The sequence below is a fragment of the Apis cerana genome, linkage group LG12 (assembly GCF_029169275.1).
Source record: "Apis cerana isolate GH-2021 linkage group LG12, AcerK_1.0, whole genome shotgun sequence".
In the NCBI taxonomy this organism is placed as follows: domain Eukaryota; kingdom Metazoa; phylum Arthropoda; class Insecta; order Hymenoptera; family Apidae; genus Apis; species Apis cerana.
Window position 1 is genome coordinate 5517593 of NC_083863.1, and position 24022 is coordinate 5541614.

General features: G+C 35.5%; 1 protein-coding gene and 1 long non-coding RNA gene across 20 annotated transcripts in view; one reads left to right on the forward strand and one right to left on the reverse strand.

Moving 5' to 3' along the window:
* LOC107995510 (disks large homolog 4) overlaps positions 1-24022 on the reverse strand; it is a 394817-nt gene that overhangs the window by 157832 nt on the left and 212963 nt on the right. The gene's annotated exons all lie outside the window — the stretch shown is intronic.
* LOC107995515 (uncharacterized) overlaps positions 1-24022 on the forward strand; it is a 119439-nt gene that overhangs the window by 32302 nt on the left and 63115 nt on the right. The window contains exons 2-4 of one of the 2 annotated variants that reach the window (XR_009832126.1): positions 16560-16979; positions 18009-18357; positions 18505-18808. This is a non-coding gene — a long non-coding RNA (uncharacterized LOC107995515). The remainder of the gene's footprint in view (positions 1-16559; positions 16980-18008; positions 18358-18504; positions 18809-24022) is intronic. The other variant, XR_009832127.1, reaches the window with a different exon arrangement.

Consider the following 24022-nt stretch of genomic DNA (forward strand, 5'->3'; position numbering starts at 1 on the left):
TCATTTGTTTACTTTTTTGACAGGATATTTTAATTTTAATTACGAAATTACACGTAGTGTAATATATTCTATCGATATAATTAAATTTTCTACGAACAGAGTTCCTTCGTTTGTTGCTCGACATTTTCAAAATGGAATTTTACATATCGAATGATTATATTATATATATATATCGAATTTTTCATTTCTCAAATATCGAGAGGATTGAAGAATATTAATTAAAAATTCCAAACGCGTGATCAGAAATCGATCCTAGACAGAATGTCGAAAAAAGGAAGAAAGAAAGAAAGAAAGGAAGGAAGAAAGGAAATATCGATTAACGAACACCTCTTGCATGAATTTTCAATTAAGCCACACGTATGGGTGTTACGTGTCGAGCCTGTTCACGTCTGAAATTCATTTCATCCGAAACGTTATCGTGCTTAATGATTTAATGTATCTCGTCTGCACCGTGGCGCGTGACATAACTCATAAATTATGAAGCTCAGTCGCAATTGAGCGACGCGTTAAAATTTTCATTACTAGAATTAACCGACATCTGCGACCGTCAAACGTATCCTTCGTTTCATGTTCGTTGGACGGCAGTCGTCTCGACCGTTCAATGGAATTAATTTCTTACATCGACAAGTTTGTTTTCCACGATGTCCCTTTCTGCATTGTTTTCCCTATTATTTTTTTCAATATCGTTAAAACAAATATTTTTACAACGAAATTTTATCGAAAAACCAAAAGCGTAAGCTACAAATTTTCAAACGATTTCAGATAAAAACTTTTTCGTACCCGACGATGGAAAATCGTTTTAATATCCCACGATATATTATGCGGCAGATTAAAAACGACGTCCCAAATATTATAGTGATCTATTATATATATTTTTTTATCATATCATAGATTAAAATTTTCACTACATTGTAAAATTAAACGATATCGCCGCGTCGTAAAAGTTATTAAAATTCGCAACATTTTTCACGTTTTTAAGGATAGCACGGATAAAATAATCACAATCGCGTAATTCGAAATGATCCTATTTTACGAGGAGTTTAATCATTTTTTTCGTACCTTCTCCCTATAATCTCGCGATAAACGATCTGTGAATCATTTTCGAATAAATTATTCAACGTGGATCCGACGAAAGCATCAAAGATAAACTATCGTCGACAAGGGTTGAAATGCGTTAATCCACTTCGTGGATTCGCGATTAATCAATACCGGATGAGGCATCCAATCCAGCACGAATTCGTATCGCGTCGATAGAGAAATATTGCTATTCGTTTAATGCTCTAATACGGATTTTCGGATAAACGGGAATGAATTTTCCTCATGTTTGGTCTATTATATTATCGATTTGCATGCAACTCGCGTGAAGAGTTATTCGCGTTTATTCGATATAAATTATATTTCTAGATTCGAATCCAGATTAGTCGAAAAATTGAAACAACTATCAAATATTATGTGAAGAATCGAAGCAATAAATTTTGCAAATAATTTCCTCTTTCTCTGCAAGATCCTCGATTCTCGAGTCGCGTGTCAGATAGATAAAATTACAATTGTCGGATTATGCGATATATTTCAATGAAAGTTAATCTTCTTGCATGAAAAAAAAAAAATAATTCGAGATAATCTTCGACAATAACCAATGATTTATATTGGCGAACAACAAAAGGAGGGTGGATAAATTTTCATCTCGACGCGATTTCACGATATCGATAACGAACGAATTCTCGTAACGATCAAAATGTTGTTACGTTGGTTGTAACTGTATAAAACAATGGTTTGCAATGGCGTTTCGGGGAAGAGGATGGATACACGGGGCTCGCGAGGCTCATTTCCAAATCGATTGTCAGCCGCGTTACATCTCCATCCGTTGTTTCGCAGATGGACGTGTTACCAACGCGTGTGTTGCGAATTCGGACATTAACGTCACGTCCAAATTGCGGACAATAATGCCCTTAGCCATTCATCGTTCCGTGTTTTGTCGAATCTCGTCAAACAGTTCCAATTTATCAATGGTCGTTGCTCAATCGTGATCGAGTTTTCATTTAAGAAATAAAAAAAAAAAAGGCATTGCACGGAAATATTTATCACAGAAACGACGTAAGGTGGAAGAAAGATTGGAACAATTTGCGTATAAACTTTGAAAGAGTTATAAATTTTTGAATTAAAAATGATAAAGGTAATATTGAAATGGAGCTTTATTTATAAACGAAGGATAAAAATTCATGCAGATTTTATATTCAATATTTTTGAACAATTATAATACAACTTTCAACTCATCTCCTGCGTTATTTTTGCAACGAATCATTCACAAGTTATTCAAATTTCTCACAGTGACGATCGAATCCTTCTCTTTAATAAAACGGTTAAAGTAATGCCTCTGAAATAATACTATTTATACATTTCAGGTATCGAAATGATTGCAAGGCCATTCGAATGGCATTACTTCGAACCGTCTGGTACCAGTGGCTAAACTTCGATCGTATCTTTCCGGGCTAAACGCTTTTCCCAAGGATCTTCCTCGTTTCGTGCACGAATCCGTATCGTAAGCACGGTATATCGTGCGCGGCTGTAGGTTAAAGCATCAATAAAGAGACACAGAAATGGTTTTCTTGGGCCGGCCAATACAGCCTTCATCCCGGAAGTGAAGAAGTCGTGGCCGACGATCGTGCTTTTTTCTGTGCTTCCCCCCCGCTTTATTTAGCCCAGACGAATGCAATTTGGCCAACATGATCCGCTTGAAAGAAATCAAGGGCTCGCACACTTTTTTAATATCTAAATATATAAAGGATTGTTCAGAATTGGGCAAATTCTTCCTCGAATTTTTATAATTATCTCCGTTTATTAAAAATATATATATTTACGACGATGAACGCACAGCTGGTCCAAACAGGCTGCGACCAATAACATTGTTACGCTAAATATTTTAATCAAGACCTAGCTTTACGTTACAACTAATTACGTTCAGCTCGTGGCATGTTATTTTCAATCAATTATAACTTGACAGTTTTTCGAAATGTGAACGATGAGCGGCAAGTATAAAATAAGAAGAAGAATAAGAAGGGATAAATATTAGTTTGGTCTGATTCAATTGCGAAATAATAAATATTATTTTGCTAAATTTTTCCAAGAAATGCGCTCGTTTGATCGTTCGTCACAATCCTTACGACGCGATTGAATATAATTTTCTCTGGACAAGGAAAAAGCAAATGCACGATTGAATACGCGCGATAACACGCTTTTCGCATTGCCTGGATATATGTAATTTCACAACGGCCTCGCAATGAATATCGAGAGAGCCACCCGTACAAATATAATTTTACAATTCCGCAAATCGAGCCATTATACGGGTCACCGAATATTTCACGTGTATTCATTCCTCCTCCTACTTAAAAAATTCAACGTTTCATTAACGCTTATCGATCGTTTCGACGATAGATCGTGAACGAAGACGCATCCCCTGAATATTTCTTTTTTCTTTCTTTTAAATCAATTATATAACATAGATGATTGGAATGAGAAAAATGGGAGAGAATAAGGAAGACAAATATCGAAGAATATTTGAGAAGAATCGACGGTGTGCGAGTAGATTCGCAGTATAATAAGATATCCATTTCTTTTATGTATGCACAGTCTAATAGCGTTCGCGCTGTAGTAATCTTGAAGAGAGAAATTAAAAGAGTCCGGTCTGGTGTCTGGGGATGGAAGATGACGCGAGCCGGCCAGAATTTTTGCATGTAGATTGCCGGGGTGAACTCGGGAAAAGAAGTAGTAGCGGGAAAGAAGCGGGAGGCAATTTCGAGTTCGGCCGGATATATGTCCAGGCGATAAAAGTAATGAGATCCATTATAATGAGGTTAAGCTGTTGCTCGTAGGATAAGTATCTTCTCTCGCGCTCGCTTCTCTCATTCACCCTCGCCTTTCGACCATCCAGCAGGGTTTTCATCCTCGAACGAGTTGCGAAAAAATTCGTATCGATTAACGATATAATATTTCAAGAGATACTCGAACATTTATGATATGTATATGTATATAATATTTTAAGATTAGGATTAAAGTTACGTAAATTTTATCGAGTTATCGTAAATTTCAACTTCGATAAATAACGACAACATCAACAGGCAAAACGAAGAATATAAATTTTTTAATTTAATTCGATTCTCTTTCCTCGACGCGCGTTTGCAGAGAAATTTTGTTACTCGCGACAGGGGTAGCACGTTCAATGCTATTTCGCTAAATTTGTAGAAAGATTTTTAAAAGATATTTCATACGCGAATCCAAAATTGTTCAGACAATAGAATTAGGAAATAACGTTCAATGGATCGTGCAATATTTCTTCGAACTGTAAGAAGTCTTCGGCTTTTCAGTTGCGTTTATTTCCATACTTTTCGAACCTATTCGAGCACGAAACCCAATAGACGAGAAACGATAACGTTGGATCCATCTACTTTTTCGTAATTTCACGGACACGAGCCATTTCGTGGCGCGGTTTTCGAACCGCGGTTTCTTCCATGTCGATGGGTAAGAAACATGGAGCGTAGATAATTGGTCAACAAATTGCGAAAATTCGAATGTGTCATAGAATTCGTTTGAAAACTTTGATATTTTGATGAGACGATTGCGAAAACGATTCTACAACAAAACAGGTAGAATCTGATGGAAAATAAATTACATATAATTTTTGAGAGAAGCCATGATGTTATATATATATTTCACACTTTAAGAAAGCTTGCAGTCTAAGGAATATGCGAGGGTTGATGGCGAAAAATCGAGCGATAAAAACTTAAATTTCTGCATCCCCCTACGAGTGGAAATTTTTATCGTCCCCCTATTTTTTCTCTCCCTCTTTGATAAGAGAATAAAGAGAGAAAGGGAGAGAGGGGGGGAAAAAGAGAAAACGTAAGTTTTGCGCGGAAATTTTTACGACTCGATCCGTCAAGTTGGTGGGAGGCATTTTATATTCCCGTCGGAGAAGGAAAAGGAATCTCTACTTGATTGTGGTGTATCGGGTCGGAAATACATCAAGAAATATTTGAACGTCTTGACGGGATACGCGCCAGTTTTACATTTGAATCCCGAAGAGACGAAAAATAGAAACGACGGCAGGATTTTCATTTCAGATTACTCGACAACGTCGAACCCAGTCTGTCACCCGTTTTACTTCTCTTTTCTCCCTTTCCTTTTCTTTCCTTTTCTCTTCTTTCCTTTTTTTTTTTTTTTATTCCGAATACTGTCAATTTTTCTCGTGCCTAAGGGTCGCGCGCAACTTTGAAACCGAATTCTATCAAAGAACTCGACTTCATTCATCGTGTGCCGGAAGAACTGCCGATACCGCTTTAATGAAATTCCACGCGTTCCAGACCCGTCCATAAATTACGCAGCTTAATTAGATTAAAAGTGGCTCTCAGTTTTATTCGAGGCGTTTTATTCGAGCGTGTAACCGTTACGATATCCTCGCCAAAGGAACATATAGGAACATTCTTCTCGACTCGAAAATCTTTCGATTTGTTTTGTGAAATGTTAATTTAAAAAAAAAAAAAAACAAGAATAATATCGACGAAAGTTTCGTTTTACTTTTATCTATTCTCAATTTCGTCGATGAGTGATGCTTCCCATCAATCCTAGAAAAGAGACGTCGATGACGAATTAAAGGGGAAGTTTTTTTTCAAGGGGTGGAATATTTTAACGGTCACGCACTCGCACACGAGGAAATTCAGTTTTCCGCGGAAAAGGTCAGGTCAGAAAATGGCGGGCCTCTGTTACACGGAGGAGATCCATACGCGCGTGAAAGAGTAAAAACGTGACGCCGTTGAAATTTGTTGGACGTACGTGCTGTCGTTACGTTATATCGTTTGCGTTGAATAAATTCGACGAACACAGTACAGGTACCCTCGTAACTCGAAGCAGAATGCCGTGCGCGATTCCTGTTACGGGGGAAGAAGAATCCGTCGTGTGTGTTTCACGAAATGAAATTCTGAATTTTTCATCCCGTTCTCTATTAAGGAATTGATTCGGACAACCAGCGCGCGGGTTATTGGATTAGATGTACAGCCTTCCTCGAGCCCCGTGTTATTTTTTTGCAACGTTGTTGTTGCTCGTAAATCAAGCCTTCAACCCCGTTCGAACGAACGAACTAAGATAATTGATTCCGTGATGTTATTACTTCTTAATTGATCAATTAAATTAGAGAGTAAAGGGGGAGAGATGGATAAAAATGAAATCTTGTAACTTTGGCATTAATGAAATGAAAGACGGAGCGAGATAGGAAGTTTATTAAAAGGATCTCTTTATCGAATAATAAGTTGGATAAATTTTTAGAGAGAGATAGAAGATGGGAAATTCGAATCGAGTATTAATCGTCTCCTCGTCGAAATTTTATCTTTTAAACCAATACAAATATAATTCCCCTTTTCCAAAATATACAAATTCATCTTTTGAGCGAGAAAAACGTGAAATCGATTAGTTATTTTTTAATTCTCAATCCTTCTGTACCACAAGTAAGTAAGTTTTCAACAGTTCAATTGAAATAAACACTGGGATTCATAAATAAGAATATCATCGCCAAAAATGACGATAGCACGAGTATATAATACTTGTTTCGAAATACCATCAAATACATCTGGTCAATGGGACGTCGATGTTGCACGTTCGAACAATTCCGTGTGATGATTCGAAAGATATTCATAGACGGTGGTGCAAGAACTCGACACATCCCGGACATCCGGTCGAAATGGAACAGGGGGCGAGACGCGTTCAGGATACACGCGACGGAAATACTCCGCATTCTCGACGTTGGCCAGTCGAGATCGGCAGATTTTCTGCCCATGGTGTGAGCTGTGTGTGTGCTTTGCCCGCCATGAAAATTACACACGCGAGGAGTCGTGTCTACAGTGTCTGACGTTGCTTAAATCGGATTAAGAAGGCGAGAGCGAAAGGCCACCGAAATTGCCGTCACTCACAAGTCTGCGCCTCGCGTTATACCGGGGGTTTTCGAGAAGGAAAATAAATTCGAGATAAACCGTCGGCATGGTCTCGTCTCTCTCGTCGTGGTCGTCGTTTGCGCCTTCGTGTGTGAAAATGTCAAACGTGGTAATAGAATTGCTTTCCAAGGATTGTTTGAACTCTTTACAATTATTGAAACGTAATTGAAACTTTGTAAATCTCGTTTATCGTTTGCATTTCAAATAGTTTGAGGCACGACGAATATTTCAAGAAGTGAAAGAGAAGGAATTTCAGATTCGTCGTACAATTATATATTTCGCGTGAATTTTGGAAATTTAAATTGATTTTTCGGTTAAATAAATGAACGAAGAGGAAGAAATTCTTAGTAAATAGAACGAAATATGATTCAGATATCTTTTTTTAATTTTTCTTTCCTATGAATTTATAAAAGATTGTTATTTGTTGTTTTATTTAATATGACGATAGATATAAATATGAAAAAAGTGAAAAATCAGTAATAATCGGCAAAAATTACAAGAATATTTACCGAGCATTCAGGCGTGGTAAAAATAAACAGAAGCGAGGGACCGAGGTTTCCTCGGCTGGAAAATTGTCTGAGCGCGAAGGGAATTTTAATTGCGTCTATTAATGGAGTCGACGGAGCAAAAATAAGCCACACGATATCAAACATTATTACAAGCGACATCGATAACATTTTTTCGCGATCGAGGATGCTGGAAAAAATAAAAAAGTAATAATATCTTTGCAACGCAAGCCATACAGAAATGAGAATCATCGAAGAAAAAATTTCTTCAAAGTCCTTATTCTCGAAAACATTGAATTTCGATTACAGGACTTCTTGTTTGTACATCGACGAACAAATTCAAGAACATCGATGATAAAATTTTTTCCTCGTACTTTTAAATATATTATATAAATGTTATTATTCAAAAATGGTTGCCTGTAAATTAAAAGAAGGTGTATAACCTCGAAGAAAGAAAGAAATTATTCGAGATATCAGAACAATCATGGCAGGATAGAATTTTAATCGTGATCGTTGATAAGAAGTTCTATTCTTGAATTTCGTCGAGATAATTCAACAAGAACCTCAGATAAAAACAAGCAAGATTGAATGAAACGTTGATTTTGTAGCAAAATAATATTTCGAAGATAATAATAGAATTATTTTGACAATTGAAATTGTTATTAACAAGAAAGGCGAGTGCAAAATAAGCTTTTCCAGAAATGTTTCCATTATCTCAGTTTTCGCAGGCTGTTATTCTCGATGCTTATTCCAGCCGGAAATCAACGCATTCTACGTGATCCGCGTTTCGAATGCAATGGCTGTATAGCTCGGACGCGAACTTTCATCCCCTAATAATCGTCACGTATAATTAAGATTTTCTTTTGGTTCACGTTTCTTAATGCATCTCGCAAGAATGCAAATAAAATTGGATTATTTTTCCATCTCTATCCGTTTCGAAATTGGAGATGTAAATTAATTTATTCATGCATTATATATATTAAAATGAAAAATAAACTTCTAATTTTCATAAACAAATTATGTTGGTGATACGTATTTAGTTTCAAAGTTATTTAAACGAATGTCAAAAATTTGTTTGAGAATGATCCTTCGGATCGAAATATATCTTGCAATTTGAAACTCGATCAGAAAATTTGATAAACCAATATACGTATGGTTTACAATATTTACATTTACAATATTTATTTAAAAAATACAATAAATATTTATCATTCGTAGCTTCTTCAAATCGATACAACATGAATATTTTTTGTTTAATCCAATGATATTTAATTTTTTCAGATTTCGTACATCTGAAAGATCATCCCGAAAGCATTCGCTTAAAATTTATTTATCTATCGGAATTAGAAATCGATATAATTTTTCCACCAACTCAAAATAATCGGATTCATCAAGTATCTTAAAGTGTGTTCGCATAGATAATATCAAGCTAAGTGCTTAAAATTATATCTTAAAGTCTTTAACTCGCGAAGCGAAAGGGATTTAACCCTTTTCTTGCGCCTCTAAATTATCGGAAAAACGAAGGAAAATGCACATGAGATTGCTCTAAGCACCCACCAGCTGTGGCCAGCGGACCGTGAGGTAAACTTTGGCGCGGCCAAATAGCCGCAATCTTCGTAATCTCCTCAGCTTCTTATCGTTAAAGCCCATCCCCATGAAGACGGGCGGCACACGTGATCCGCATTGGCACTCCAGGTTGCTAACCGATTATTTTTCACTATGACAACACACCATACAACAGTATCGAACCACGTCCTCACCCCCTTTCGATCTTCGGTGTTTTGTCTCTTTTTCCCTCTCACTCCTGACACTGTCCCCTCTCGATACTAGACGTTTCGTCGTGCTTCTCACTGGGAATACTATAAAATTTAAAATTTTACAACGGACAATTTCATTTGAACGGATTGTTGGAAGAATTTTTCAAGTTGAACTTTCTTCATTAACGTAATTCTTAAATAAAATTGCTTCATCGCGAATAATTGCATTTCACGAGGGGAGAAAATCTTTAAAGTTAAATACTTTGGCCAATAAATATGTCGTAATCGTCGAGTATGAAATTTGTATATACACAAATATTATCGTAATAGTATTTCACAGATCATAAAGAGGATCTAAAAAATGTAAAGTAATTAAAATTTATCGACGAATAATTTGTAAAATTATACGTGTCGCAAAGTAATTTTAATTTTCAAAGAAAAAAAAAGGACGAAAGGGAAACACGCAACCACACCACGTGAGTCCCGTGAGCGAAGGGATAGTTAGACAGATTTGTGACCTTGGAATTGGGATTCAATGTGCAGCGAGACCCGGCCGCGCTCCACCTCTGCATAATCGTGACGCATTATCCGCGCGACATTCCCCATCCACTATTCCCTCTCCGTCTCCTACATCACTTTCTCAAATCAAATCCGTATAACCAACCCCATTAACACCCATCCATTCACAAATCACCGTTGTCAACGACCGATCCAATCTTCCCTGCAAATACGAAATCGAAATAACGACTCGATTTCCCGCGATATACGTAAATAAAAAAGAATCGAAATATCGAGAACAATGCTTCTTCAACCGAAAGAAAGTTTCAAGCTCAAGAATTCTTCTATCGAAAAAAAAAGAATAATAATCGACCTTCTTTGCTCGAAAGATGCGTTACAATTTCTTATGAATTTCGCAGCGACGAAACGTCTCCCCTTATTCATCCCCTGGAAGGAGGAAGAAATTCCTCGAACCACTTGCACGAGGTGGAGGGAAACGACTCGATTCGATTGATCGTATCCGACAATTGCACCGATCGGTTTCACGCGGGTGACAGCCACGGAAACTGCGGACAAAGCTGGCCTCCTCCGTGGAGAGGAGGAACAGATCCCGCGTGTTTGGATCCGCGCGAATGACTGGCAGCGCTTTCGCTCGGCGGGCCATGGGGTGCCGAGGGATGCTGCCAGCTGGGTTGGACGGCGCAAGATCTACCCCCACACGGCCACCCGCACCCCCGTGCACGTTCGCCACAGGCAGCCAGACGTATCTCCGGCGCAACTCCGGCTTCTTCATCCTCCTTTCGTTTCCAAACAACTTGATGCCCACTATGGGAAAAATCACCCCTCTCGGGGCTCGTTCCGCGAGGACGACGACGGCGAGAGCGCGGCGCAAGGGCTCTGACAGAGAGGAGAGGGAGACGGATATTACCACGTCGATGAATATTTGAGAGATCTCTGCTTCTCGCTCGACTAGACCGAGATTAAGGCTTGGACGAGGGATGTTTCTCGATCTTCATTGCGGAGAATTGTTTGCAGTGTCGCGATTGTTGGAAACGGAGACGAGTATCGGTTGAATTTTGTTTATGTGGATAAAGGAATATCGTATTTCGATAAATTGAGTAACGAGAAAGAAAGTTTCTTACACTAACGATTTGTGCAGTCTGTATTCATACGAAGGAAAATCAATTAAACGAAACTGTAATACTTCTTTGTTTCAGCATTAGACAGATATTTCACGATGTAATTTCTTCAGGGTGTTATAAAAATTGAAGGTCGGTAATTTCTTTTGATATTAACTTTTAATTGTGTTTTTGAAGAAAATGTATATGGAAATAATGACAATAATGATGACGTTCTTCCAATTAGTTTTTTTTTTAATGATGATAATAATTTCGGACGCATTCGATACGTTTGTTTGCTGTTTTTTTTTTTTCTATTTACAGAACCATCGTAAAATTGAAAGACCATATTTATTGCTGATATAAACCTGTAAATTATGAGTAACAGGCAGAAACTAAATTAAACCAATAATTGCATTGCATCGTTATCGTTCATTGATAAAACCGATGGAAACAGAAACATTCGTGTCATGTGTTTTTTAATATATGCGCAATAAGGAACAAATGTATTTCGTTACGTTTCAATAAAATGGCTGTATTGTATTTTTTCATCGTTGAATTGAAAACAGAGAGATCAATTAATTGATCCGTAATTTAATATAAATAATACGAATATAATATTAATAAATATGAAATAATTCTCGATAAAACACGAAAGAATAACAATGTTGTTACAATAATCCGTGTGTACAATGTCCGAATCAAATATATATACGATTTGCTGAAATATAATCATTATCAGATATTAAATCTAATGAACGATCACATTGAACAAACAGGATTCTTCTTAACTTAATGTCACATAACTTAGTACTTTGATCGGTCATTAAATAATTTTCTTCATCGTGGAAAATTTAATTTTAATATAAAAGCACACAAGCGGATTGATCTAATCGTCTCGTGTTAAAATTCAAAAGGGACGTTCAAGCTCGTTGTCGTTCAACTTAATCGAAGTAATTTTCTAAAAAAGAAAATGGAAAATGGAAATGAAAAAAGAAAGTAGAATGGTGGAACAGGAGTAGATGATAAAAAAAAAACACGAAGATCAGGTGTCCAAATAACTTTCGAGTTCATCTTCTTGTATCTAGACGATGTTGAAGAAAGATGTTGGAAAAATAATCCGCTGGCTTTGCCTTTGTTTGACAGAGCGTAAAAAATACTGGTGAAAAACGTCAAAGTATAAGGAGCTTCGGTATTATAAAGATGATGTACTCGATAGCACATAAATGCTGCACACTTTTCCATTATGCGTTTCTCGATGATTTGAGAATATTGACTTTTGATGTTAAATTGTCGAACATTGATTATTAAGATTATACTAAATAAATAATAATAACAATGGAATGAATCATATTGCGAGTAAAATTGAATCTTGCTGCAATTTTTGAATTATTTCAGAAAAGAATTCTACCAATAGAATATTAATAGTATATATTTGAATTAAGTTGTAAATTAGATGAGAAGAACATTATCGATACTTCTGCCGATGGATTATTATACGGAAGATCTCGCAAGAAAATAGATTAATCGCAATAGATTGAGCATAATTCATAAAGAACATATTTGATTCGCACAAATGTTTTTCCATTCGAGTGATATATTTGGAAATTCTCGCATTTATAGAAAACGAGGGCACGGTGTATTAAAGTGCTATTTGCAAAAATGAGGAAAGGGTAAACGGCGTAAAAAATAATTACTTGGAAAAGCGAATCCAGAGATAAAAGAAGTATTCAGGGAACAAATGTTGAATTCATACACACTTTTTAACCTCAACCTCTGGTCTTTTGTATGCTCATTTATCGTGGTTGGAAAAAACGACAGGGAGAGAATCCCGCTTTGCTCATTCTGCTATGAGAATCCTTTTGACGTTGGCGTGAGGCAAAAAGGATATGGGGGAATTATACGAAAAGTTATAAAAAAGAAAAGTAAGTCTTAGTACCTTCTTATCGAAAATTGCAATTTTTTTATTATTCGAAAATACATAAAAGAAGAATCTTGGTATCGAGAACGGTTATATTGTATCGCAATTTTACATTAATTAACGTATAAGTTAAAACGAGTAAGGGAAAAGGATTCGCGATGTTTAAAATGAACGATTGGCGATGGACGGAAGCAAAGGGAGATAGTTACAATTTAAAATAGAAAAACTTTAAGGTGTTCGAAGAAGATGGATGATAAGTAAAGGAAGAAGCCAGCACTAGATAACTCAGATTGCCCTCCATCAAACGCTGCGAGTTTACTCCGCCTCTGCTTTCTAGACTTTCATCCCTTAAGGATTCTTCGTTATTCCCCACTTGCCATTACCCGTGATGTAGTGCGTGAAACGCTCCATCTAACTTTTACGCAGGCTTTTCACTGTCTCCTTACGATTTGCTCGAGCAAGTAAGAGAATGCTCAGAGCAGAACATTTATGTGTATAACACGATGATTCCATCTCTTTAAAACTCTCACATTATATATCTTATGTATTTTATACTATTCTTGTGCATTCTTGTGCATTTGCAAAATGCGCCTCGAATAATTTCAATAATTTAGCATCAAATAATTTGAGAATATCTGATAGTCATGTCTTGAAGTATCAATTATTTTTTACATTACATTATATGTATCTATCTTTTACTTATTTCACTTTATTTATTATTTTGATTGTTTGTCAAAATTAACGTGTTCTACTATTTCAAATTTCTTACTAGTTTCTATCATTTTCCATTTCTTATTATAATCCAGCTGATTTTTGGATCTTGAAACGAAGGCAAAATATTATTAGCATACGAACAAAACGATCAAGAATTTCACTAAATTTGTCTATTTAGAAAATTTCCTACTTTGCACTGGGATCCATAGGTCACGAATAGTGCGAACGTTCCAAAATTCTTTCTTCTCCCCATTTTACTCCTCTTCCCTCCTCCTTTTTTTGTATTCGCAAAGCTGTTAACATCGAAACCCTTTCGTCGACTGCGGTTTCTTTCAAGACAGAATTCTTTACCTTCGTGCACTCAAGGACTGTGAGTTGATGACTGCGAGGAAAACGCCTCTCTTTGCCACCCGAGGAAAATGCACTGTGCATTATCAGCCGATTTGCCTCGTCCTCGCGCGAAACGAGATGTGAATGGAAACGAAAAATTCCTTATGGTCTTTGGTGTACGATTCGAGCGCACTTCGAAAAGATCAAAGCTCTCGAGATCGTAGAGAATTCGGCGCAAAAACAGCGTCGATCTTTGTGTGAAATTCATCGGATTTCAAATGAAATAAGTTTCGTAGAAATTACGTATTTAATCTCATATTTAAATTACTCGAGCGAGTTTTATATTCGACGCTGAAGATTCGTTTGTGATCGTTTCCCGTTCGTTCGAACTTTGTTAATTGGAATTTGTTGTTTCTTTCATTTCTTTTCTTTGATGAATTTAACCGTTGCAGAAACACGAAATATAATAAAAATTTCAGGTTTTTTGAAACTTTTTCCACGTTATTCCGAAAATTGACGTAATTTTAAATTGTTCGTTTTCAAGGAACGTAATTTTTTTTCAACCAATTATAAATGAAAACGCGAAATTGGCGAAGTCAACAAAAAAAAAAAGAAGGAAGGAAGTTAAAAATAAATTAAACAAATATAGGGAATGTAAAGGAAAAATATAATATAATACCTGTACGATGATATTTTTATTTTGTATTTTTGCGTTGGCCTTTTACGAGATACGAAACAAAATAGAAATATATATCCGGTCATCGCGTTGAATAAAAAGTTACAAGCAAATACAATGGAGTGCAATACCAGCGGTATTTTTATATTATGCCCATGTACAAATACATGACGGTATTAAAATATGCGACATTAAAACAAAATAAAATTCGCCGCGTTAAGATAAACATGTGCCAACAACGTTAAAATATTGAAATAAACGGCAAAATATTAAAAAGTGAAACACAGAGAAAGTTTTCGAGACGATATCCGAATGATATCATCATGTTTAAAAGAGAAAAGGAATTTTAATTCACAAGCGTGTTAGAAAATATTTCGCATGGTGGAATCTCTACAAGAAGGATTTCTGTTTGAAGTGCAAAATCGATCGGATTAAATTGATCAGTCATTAACTGTACATACACATACATAGATGGATAAATCAATATTTTCAAACACCGGTACAAACGGTTAATGGATTTATCTGATGGAAATCGATTAGCATATACCGCGTGTTTTGATGAAACACAGGATCCTCCTCTGCGGGTAATACGGGTCCGGCTATTATAACATCGGTATTCCAAATTTACTTAATCCCATGGATCCGATTAATGAGTAAAAATCAGAGGAAATATTGGGTGGACTATGCGAGTCGAGCTAGCATAACTAATATGTGTATCGTATATATCCAATAGTGGGTTATCAATTCTATGGTTTGTTATTAAGTGCCGATCAAATATTTTCACCATAGGAATATTCGGCTATTTTATCATTGAATTAAACAGCCAATCCCTTTTCGAAAACGGGATATGCATAATTGATTGAATAAATTCTCGATATTCACGTGGGTGTATGCATGCATCATTGTATCTTCTGCTATCCTATTTTTAATTATTTTTATCGTGGAATTAAATAATTTCCTTAATTGAATTGAATAACGACACGATCACGGACAAAATATATGTATATATATGGTAGTAAATTCTAAAATTTTAGAATAAATTATTCAAATGATTTACTTAGGGATAGATGTTTAATAATAGTAATGAAATCGGATAAATAAGTACAAATAAAAAGAGAACAAATATTAAAATAATTTATTTTTCAAATATTATTATTCAAATAATATCGCAGTGTTTATTCATCGAAATTTTTATCATGATGGGAGAGGAGGGGGGAGGATCTTTGATTTCCAATGACCGACGGAATTCTTATTTTTAATATCCTTCCTTTCGTCTCATACTCCTACAATTTTAGAATATTGGAATCGCGATAACCAGTTATGAGATTGACTGCAAAATTCAATGGAGAATTGGAGGGTGCGAGCTAAGATTTATACCGTATTTTTGCCGAACAAATGGACATTTGCCAGACGATCGACTAATTTAGATCAAGGTTTTGGAAGCGATTCTCCAACCCTCGTAAACTTTGATGCGCACAGATGCGACAAATATTTGTGATATACGTACAAGTAAATTTGTCAATATTATGCTAAATTAATACACAAACCTAATACACAAAATGAAAATTGGGATGCATTGCCGAGTGTAATTCAAGTGCTAAACAAGTCTAAACACGCAAGAATTCGAGATTGGACGATAGAATATCGAAATACGTTAATTAAAGTTGCATACAAGTGCCAATTAATGAAAATATTCATAAAGAATTGGAATATTAAATTTAGAAAATATTTTAAAAGACACGATAAAAAAATGAAAGAATATCAAACGATTCTTATGGAATCGAAGCAGATATCGACGTATATAGTACATGTTATACATTTTTTAAAAGAAAAAGAACATTATAATTAATAATATACCAAAAACAGAAAAGAATATTAAAATGAAACTTGAAAGCACTTGTGTTAACTCAAAAATTAATTTTCACATAATCCTTCACTCTAATTTTACACCTTTTCTTCACACCTGAAGAATCTGGAAGATTAAAATTCGTTTCACCGTTAAAAAATAATCATAAAATTTTTATTTTTTTCTTTCCATTCTAACAGAATATGTTTCTGTTCACAGGTTCTGTTCACGTTAAAATTCTCGATGCATTCGATCGATTGAAAAGAGAGAGAGAAGAGAAAGAGAGAGAGAGAGAGAGAGAGAGATGGAAAGAAATCGCGGGTAGACAGGGTGGACAGCCAAAGAAACAGAGATGTCGTAATTTAGGTCGAGATAAGAAACGTGCCGGGTGTTTTCTTGGTTATCCGCAGTTTTCATTTATACCGTGGAACGGGCCGGACAGATTAAATATTGTTCGGAAAAGAATGGCCCCGACAGAATCGAAAACAATACGAAAGTCTGTCGATAGAGCGAGTGATACCGCTACGGCTTCTAAAAAGACGGCTTTCCTACCTTTCTTTTGCTCTCGACATGCGCTTTCTTCCCGCTCTGTCCAAGTTTAAACTTGGAACGATATTGTGCTGCCATTTGTGTGTATCGGTACGTATTGTTGTTTATACAGTGAATTTCGTACATCGGAGGTTTAAGTACAGAATCTCGGGGAAACTAGTTATTGGAAAGAGAAGTGGTATTTTATGAAGGGATCTCGAAAATTGAAGAATAATAGACAAAGACAATGTCTTGTTTAATTTTCATTATGAGGGTGAAAAAATTAATTAGATTTTAATTTGAATATATCGACGAATTTATATATAAGTCTCTTCTCATTCCGATTTTCAGTTGTATTGAAATGTATAATATCAATAATGTATCAAATATTACAAATTTGCAAGTAGAATAATTAGTTAATGCGTATTATTTTCTGTCAAAAATATATTTCCAATTACGTCAATCGGATTACTACTAAAATTTTGTTCGTATGTAAATGGGATAAATGTAATATTCGAGCAACTAATAAAATGTGCAATATATATTTTGGCGTATAAGGAATACTTCGTTTCATTAAACAAAAATTAAAAATGCTTTCTTTGTTAAGAATTTTTTTATCAAAAACTTTTCGGAAAATTATTTTAATAACTTTATTGAAAAAAAGCTGAGCATTGAACATATGCAAAAGAATATAATTAATTTTTTTCCAGCAACATATAAACTAATTTAATTCCTGGCAGGAAAGATAGGCAGTTTTTGAAATGGATACCATTCTTGTACGCCATTCTCTTTCTTTATACCATAGGAAATGGATTTCGTGCTCGTAGCACACGTATTTTTCAACTAATTCTAATAAGCGCTTTGTCCCTTTGATCCACGGCTGAGATTTCCTTTTTTTTTTTTTTTCATTCTTTTCTCGAAAGGTTAAGAGATTATAACAAAGGGCTTTCGTTGCGCTGAAGATTCTTTAAAAAGGATTGCGTGGAATTTTGAAACAATACATTTTTAAGGAAATAATCTCGCTACTTACGTGAACATGGTTTCTAACCGGAAATATTAGACTTACCTGTAACAAAAAGAAGTAAGGAATAATTAATGAATAAATAGTACAAATGTAAATTGAAATTTTATATTTTATAGAAATTGAACAAGTTTTATGATTCGATTCTCCCATTTAATCTTGGGATGGATATAAAAGATGGATATATTAGAAGAAATTTGAGGAAAAAAAGTGGGTCAGAATGTACGAGAAACGTTTGCGAAGAATTTCATTTGTCCCTCTAGCAGATTTTAGTAGTTAGAATTGAAAAACCAAGCAGACAGGAAGCATTTCGCAATTTCCTACTTTCTTTTCTTAACCATCCTGACAATTAGCCGGATGCGAAGATATGGAAAATGCAATTTTCTATTTTAAAAATTGAAATATTCGATCATCAATCAGGATTAAAAGATTCAATTATTCTTTTCTTCGTTTATATAACTATTAAAGGTATTTGCATTGTAATTAATTATTAAATACGATTTATATTTCGTATCTACTATGTGATTATTAACATAGAGAAGAGTCGATTTTCTTTTCAAGAAGAACAGAAAGTATTACAAATATCTAATTTTTAATTATTTTGGAATGTTTCAGAATTGAATTATTTGAAAATTATTCTTCTCATCGACTCTTCAATTTGATGCTTCGTTAAAAAAATAAGAATATTTTGGCAACACTTTTCACAACATATTTGCCAGAATAACATCAACACGACGATATCATTTAATCAAAATTAATCGCCTGTATATTATACAAGCTGTTACATTAACGCAAATGGGAGAATGCAAAACGGAAGAGTCGATAAATTGGGCCGGGATTTGAATTTATTTCCCGTCGCGTCATTTTCATCGAGCCGAGCTGGAATTTTGATATTAAAAGGAATATCGCACGCCGTAGAGTAATTTAACCTTCGTTCTGATTATCCTTGGCTTATCAATAAATCACTATTCAATCGAAACCTTTCTTTCGATTGTTGGAGAGAAAGAGAGAGAGACACGTGATTCTCGGATCGAACGTGAAATCCATCGAGCTATTTCGCGGAACAATGCAGAGGAATAAATCAGTTTAGAAAGGATGGTGGAGGATAATTGAAAGGAATAATTGAGGAATGTGGCAGAGATCGAAGGGATAGCACACCCTCCTCGGCCGTGTCTTTGTTATTCGAGAGTTTCTCGAACCACTCCAAGTGTTAGCCCGATCCCGTGTCAAGAGGATCACACCTGATTCCTTTCTTGCGTGGATTCGCTCAATTTTTCTGCCGCGATCTCTTTCATCTTCCCCCCAGCCCAGTCGAGAGTTTCTCGCGATAAGGAGGAGCTTATTGAAGGGAGTCAAGGTGACTGGACTTTTTTGATTTTTTTATTTCTTTGCAAAGTTTTTAGAAGGAGTTTAAGTGGGATTAAGCATAAACTAAGAAGATAGAGAAGAGGAGGTAGATGAGAAATATTTGCCAGTTATAATCTAACATGATGATTAATTTGTTGCAGGTGGTTGTAACGAAGATTTTCCATCCTATCACGATGAACTATGTGTGTGAAAACTTTCTTCTTTGCAACAAGAAGTTGACGTTCCTCACCAAAATTGAAATTCTTCGTGTCACGTGATGATCCACTTAATCTGGATTCGAGGATAAACTAATAGAAATCCCGTTAAATATCAATCTTCTCAACAGCGAAAAATTTATTTTCGCAAGATAAACTTCAATTAATTTTACAAATAGTTTTGTATTTTATTTTGTACAGTATGGTTACTTAAATCGTTTTCTCAAAAGCAGAAATTCTCTATTGTAAATTACACGCTCGATTGTGATCTTGTCGTTCGATAACGAGAGGTAGAATAGATCAAAGGAGGAAATTGCAGATCAATCGATATTTATTTACCGTGTTTAACTAAATTTCAGCACTCGAAAATTTGTTATTCTTAACGAATCCAATACTTGTGCACAACTACACAATCGAAGAGTAACTTTAATCAAATTACAAACTTCCAACATCGACAACTTCCGCTACGGAATCTCTTTATCGCTCGAACAGTTGCAACTGTGTTCCATTTTCGGTTTCTATCTTCGTGGAATATTCAAGCTTCGATGTCACGCGGATTACAGGCGGCGCCGATGTAGTAAGCAGCTTCTCAGAATCTGAAAGAATAGAATCTACCGCGACAAGCATCGAGTTTCCGGATGTTTTTCAGTTATTTAAACAAGATATGCAAAGAAATCTTCGAAAAATCCGGATAACTTCCGATTCAAAATATTTGCTAGCTAGTGTATAGAATTTACTTGGAAGTCGAAGTAGAAAAATAAAGAGAATAAATTGCACATATTCGAAAAGAATCTCTTAATTGAGATCTTCGATTTGGATATTAGAACACTTAGAAAAAGCGCGTTTCAATAAACGCGATGATGAGAACGATCGAGGAAAATGGAGGAAATATAGACGATCGGATCGAGAAAGTCGAATTGATTTACATTTCGGATATCAGTTCGCGTATTATCATAAAAGAATGGCGGTCGAATGGTTTAGCTTTCCCCCGAGGAACATTATCGGCCACCTGCTGTTTCTCTGACGACGACGTTGGTTCTGGAACCACGCCTACGTTCTATCCGTTTCGTCGATTCCGATCGACACAGGGATCGGAAAGGATTGTCGAACGGATCAAGAGGTTTTCAGCTTGTTTGGAAATGTTCGAATACGGGAATAGGGATTATTCGTTACACGTTGCGAGTGATATTTTATATAAAGTTCTGAGAATGTAATCTTCGAGTATGTTCACGTTTGGATAATAGATCCGTGAGATCATCGAGATTGAAGCACTATTACGTATAAAGTCTATATATTTAATGGATTTGTTTCAATTGATTTGGATCATTAATGGTCAAAGTTAATATTTCCTTCGTTTAGGTTGTTCAAGTTCTTGTTTATTTTATCTTCTTAATTAACCTATTATAAACTCATTTGTTTCTTAATTGCAATTTTATTATTTTATTGTTATATTATCTCTAATTTCTCATAATATTATATTTTCCTTCCCATATGTTTGTACTTTGGATGATAACATAATGGATTTATTTTATTTAAATATTCGAATAATTCGGATAATTCGGTGGTGTGCCTAGATAGATCGAATTCTTGATCAAATTAACGACGTAGTTCATTAATTTAACAAATAGATCGTCATGGTATCAAATTCTATCTTCAGAATCATAATAGAATTCCCATCTTTTCTTAATTAATTATTCTTAACGTATCATTATATTTCATGAAAATCTACCTGGATAGAATTCTATTTACAAGAGAAGCAAACAGCTCGGTGTAATTTCATTCAATATTTTCCACTGAACATTCTTCCCATATTCTAACAAAATTTTTCTCTACTAACTCTAATCTTTCATCATCTTCGTTTACCTACGCTATCCTCATTCATCAAATAAATGAAATTCGATCGGTTTAACTAACTAAAATTCTCAATAAATAGAACTCCAGATAAATGAAATTCCATTTAAAACCGATCACGCGGTTCAAAGAGGACAACGGCGATGAAATCGAGCACGTTTCCAATAATCGAGGCAACAATTTTTTCCCCCTTTCTTTCTATTCCTCTCATTCGTGATCGCGATCGACAGGAAGTTTACCAGGGTCGCTAAGCGAACGCCCGATTCCGTAACCGCCATTTATTTTCCGAGCGTGCATAACGCGTGGCCCCGCATTCGCGTCACCGTCGATCGAAAAGCCGTAAAGATAGGCGGGTTATGGCCGCCAACCCTTTTTTCGCAGCGCTCCATCGGCCTCGAAGGCATTGCGATAAGACTCTTCTTGCGTTTCACGGGACTTTGTGCGCGGCGAACGTCTCCCGCGGCCATTCTGAATTTTTCACGCGGTTACACGGATGATTTAGCTTCACTCGGGTGAATCACGAGTTTCAATCGGGTCAAAAGGGAGGATTGAGGAGCACGTGGAACGTAGAATGGGTTGGAACGACTCGTTTTCTCTGTATAAATTTGCACGGGGGAAATTGGAAGGAAGGAAGCTTTGAATTTTTTAACAGGTTAATTTTCCACTTGGAAAATTGAAAACTATTGTTTGTGCGTTTGATACTGGATTATTTATTTATTTTCTTTTTTTGCCAGTATTTTGAATTTACGATATTTTCTATAGGAAAGTATAAGGTAGAATGATTTTATGGAATAATAATGGAATTTAAAAATTCCGGGCAAAATTGAGCCGTGACGATGAGCTTTTGAATAATGTAACGTGTCGATAATGTAATGAGAATTGGTAATTAGTACCCTACTAATGGTTCTTGCTTTGAAGTATTCGAATAAATAATGTACGCTGAAAGAGAGATTCATGTTTAAAAGCTGATCACGTAATGACATGTAAATGTTGAAGGATTTTGCGACTGCAAATGGACGCTACATTAAATGTGTCTATCGTGACCTAAATTCATTGAATTTCGCACACAGATGTTCGTTTTAAACGTACAATTATTCTTTATTCCGGTATTGATTATCTAGATTCATAATAATCACAAAAAAACATAAGTTATAAGAAAAAAAAATTAAAGCGTACTTAATTCGAAACGATGTTTCAAAGAATATTTAAAATTAAATGCATAAAATAAAATAAAAAAAAAAAAATTTAAGAAGAAGATCACTGAGGGCAAGAAGAAGATATTGATTTTTGAAATGGATATTGTATATCGAAATTAATCCTCTTACCCTCTGATTGGTGATAGCATTTGAATCGGAAATGGAGAACGTATCGACGATGGAATCGAATCGTACGAGCTTCTTCGGGTGATGAGCCTTCTTCGAGCGCGGACAGAGCGAGCACATGGCTGAATCAGTCGGTGTCGTCGGGGGCATATTCGACGAATATATTCGCGATTCTTTACGGTTTTTTTTTCACTATTTTTTCCTTTTTCTTTCTCTTTTTTTTTTTTCTTTTTTTTTCACTTTTACGTTCTCTTGCCGAGCGATTTATTCACTGTTACTCTTCATCGAGTCACGTTCCTTACATCATTGTCTAAAGTCTAAACCATAAATAGAGCCTCGACAAAACACAGGCTTGTGTCTATACACCTTTCGATCGATTTGGACAAATTTTGTCGGTACTAAAAGAACGATGGTCGATGCAAAACTCGTCAATGCGCGGTATAAAGCTTATTGTACGGGCAGTGATTATTTTTATTGTCTGGTGCTTATCGTCCTTATCCTCGATAATTTCATAATCACCTCGCAAGACTTTTATATTTAGGATATTTTTCGTTTTTTCCCGTGTTTACGAGGATGATGCGTAAATTAATTATCTTGATGCGTCCTTCTCTCACGATCTATATTTGGACGGTTAATAAATTAATCTAACGAGCCCTCTATTGCTATTAATAAAACGGAGCTTAATGTCGGAACGATACTTTAGAGAGTGTCTATCTATTCTATCAATTTTTATTGCATATACACTATACAAGTATATTTTAATGTTCTTTTGCATTGTAAAATAGTGGAAATTCGTATTAAACGTTAAGAAAATAAAAATTTTGAAACGTAAATAAATTAAACTTTCCGGCCATGAAGAAGTTGAGGAACGAGCAATGGAACGACATCTCTTCAGCTACGAAAGTATCGTTTGTCCAAGTCGGTAACACAGAAATTCACGAATCGATCGAGGGCGCGATTCCTTGCTGTTGGAACAGTAGTTACCACGAGCAGTTGGGATATAAACCGGAAGTAGTACGGTTTCCTCGGTTATCGCCGGAACCTAAGTTAAAAATCAATACTCGAGGGGAGTATTTCGCTAAGACGAAAGAAGAAGTTGCCTGTTTTGTTGGAGATGAAATTGCAAATTTGTTTCCAACGAGGAAAATAATTTAATTTACGACGATTCGATTAACACGGTCTTACTTTTGTCGTTAATTGCTCGAAGACACTATTCGAGTGGCATTTTCTTCGCTCGAAAATGTTCTATAAAGCTTACATTCGAAACTAAACTTAGTAATACAATTTAAAAATACAGAAAGGATTCTTCTTCATCCTCTAAAATCATTCCCTTATTTCGAATCATTCAAAAAATACACCTACAGAAGACGATGATCTTTCCAAAAGATTAGAATCCTT